We start from the raw sequence: 2,890 nt of genomic DNA on the forward strand, positions 1-2,890 counted from the left end.
GCGAGGAGTCCGGCACCTCGGAGTCACGAGCTTTATGAGGGACAAGGTCAGTGTTCGGCTCTATCGCCATAGAGGTTGCAGCCCCGGAGGCGGTGTCTAGCCATCCGTCCTCGATCTGCGCAGCCGGCTCCGAATTGAAGATCGGAGCGGTTTCGAGTGCGGCCTCCAGGGTACTGTCCGGCTGCAGAGCTAAATCATGCTCGCCGTGACAGTGCGGCACGCTCGGCTGTGGCTCGAATCCATCGAGGATCAAGTCCCCGCGGATGTTAGCCGTGAAGTTCAAACTTCCAAATCTGACCTGACGGCCAGGGGCGTAGCTTTCGATCTGCTCTAGACGGCCAAGCGAATTGACCCGCAGTGCAAAGCCGCCGAATACGAAGATCTATCCGGAGAGAAAGGTCTCACCCTGGACCGCGCCGTTGATGATGGTCGAAGAAGCCATCGAGCCTATCGGTGACGACACAGAGGAACTCTCAATGAAAGCACCAATGTCGGTGTCAAAACTGGCGGATCTCGGGTAGGGGGTCCCGAACTGTGCGTCTAGGCGGATGGTAATAGGAGACAAGGGACACGATGTTTTACCCAGGTTCGGGCCCTCTTGATGGAGGTAAAACCCTACGTCCTGCTTGATTAATATTGATGATGTGTGTTACAAGAGTGGATCTACCACGAGATCAAGGAGGCTAAATCCTAGAAGCTAGCCTATGGTATGATTGTTGTTCGTCCTACGGACTAAAGCCATTCGGTTTATATAGACACCGGAGAGGGCTAGGGTTACACAGAGTCGGTTACAATGGTAGGAGATCTACATATCCGTATCGCCAAGCTTGCCTTCCACGCCAAGGAAAGTCCCATCCGGACACGGGACGAAGTCTTCAATCTTGTATCTTCATAGTCTTGGAGTCCGGCCGATGATGATAGTTCGGCTATCCGGACACCCCCTAGTCCAGAACTCCCTCACCTGCCGACTGGCAGTTTGCATCAAATCCGAACGATCTGGATCTCGTTCATTCCGAATCGAACGACAGTTAACAACAACTTCGAAGCGAGAAAAAGAAAGAGGCGTGGACGAGAATCGAACCCCCGACGTTCTGTAGGCACGTCACCGCACTAACCATCTCACCCAGACATGGTAGTTGTTAAAACTGCGAACTCTCTTAATTTAAATCCGTAGTGGATCTTCTTTTTTAGATTAAAAATCTGAAGAAGTTGCTAATGTGATGGCGCATTTAGTGAAAAGACTTCCTGAAACGTTGATGTCCGTGATTTTCTCTCTGGATTGGGTCCATCATGATTTTTTCTGTGCGCTAGATCTATTGATAGACCCTATTTACAGGGATTTTTTTAGTCAAGAAAATTGATTCTCAATATAGGATTCGAACCCACAGCAAGCAGCTTACGTGAAACACTTACTAGCCAGCTCAATTAGACTAATTGTTGTGTAAAAGTAAGCACGTCACTCTTTTGACCATTCCACAATGTTTTCTTTTTCTCTTTTCTTTGAGGAATCTCCATCACTCTCTCATCCCCCTATTTCTTTCTTATTCGTTTTTATCTTTACGTAAACACGCGATGACAAGGATTCATAGGAAATAATCTTAGATCGAGAAAAAAATGTTCAATCAATGATCTGATTTCTAAAAACGATACTTTAGTGTGCACTTGATTTGGGAGGGATTGAGTAGATTAGGAATCTCCAACGTCCGTCCTCCCGCATCTAACTTTTGAAGAATGGACAAGATGCACCATCCCACAAAATGGTTATTATGTAGTTACCGGGCTAGGTGTACTATAGTTACCAACATGGTTACTATGTAGTTATCGGCCTAGATGTACTATAGTTATCAACATGGTTATTACGTAGTTACCATGCTAGATGGACTATAGTTATCAACATGGGCTACATGCGGTATAATACACCCCCCGGTAGCTTATCTGTAAATAGCATGATAATTTACACATCCCAGACCTGATAACTCATGCACAAACATTGTTTACTTTTATGCGAGGGAAAAAGGTTGTTTGAAACCATCCCCTCGTAGCTTACGTGTAATAAGCATGATAATTTACACACCACAAACCTGATAGATTATGCACAAACACCGTGATAATTTTGACCCGAGAGAAAAAAGTTGTTGAGAACATTTCTGATAACTTACGCGTAAATAAAATGCTAATGTATGCACCGTAGAGTTGATTATTCACATACAAACGTCGTGTTTACTTTCTGAACCGGGTGAAAAAGTTATGGAAAACATACCCCAATAACTTCTACTTAAATAGCATGGTAATATACACACCTCGGCGTGATGACTCACGCAAAAACACCATGGTAACTTTGATCAAGAGAAAAAGTAGTTGTCGATACCATACGCCCAATAATTTCCATGGAAATAGCATGTTAATATACTCATTACGGACATGGTAACTTACGCACAAACATCAGGACAACTTTTACCAAGAGAGTTTTTTGTTTGAAACCATACCCTTGGTAAATTTTGTGGAAAGAACATGGTAATATATGCACCAGCACTAGTAGAAACGAGGGCTTTGGTCCAGGCCGGGTTAGCCCATTAGTCCCGGTTCAATCTAGAACCGGGACTAATGGGGGCATTAGTCCCAGTTCGTGAGCCTAGGGGGCCGGCTGGGCCACGTGGGCCATTTGTCCCGGTTCGTCTGGACCTTTTAGTCCCGGTTGGTGCCACGAATCGGGACTAAAGGGTGCGATGCCCATTAGTACCGGTTTGTGGCACCAACCGGGACTAAAGGTTAGACCTTTAGTCAACCTTTAGTCCCGGTTCGAGCCACGAACCAGTACTAATGGGGTTTGAGGCATTAGTAGCGGTTCATGGCACGAACCGGTACTAAATGTCCCATTTTCAAACTCTAC

This window comes from Triticum aestivum, chromosome 7B, assembly GCF_018294505.1.
Source record: "Triticum aestivum cultivar Chinese Spring chromosome 7B, IWGSC CS RefSeq v2.1, whole genome shotgun sequence".
Lineage (NCBI taxonomy): Eukaryota > Viridiplantae > Streptophyta > Magnoliopsida > Poales > Poaceae > Triticum > Triticum aestivum.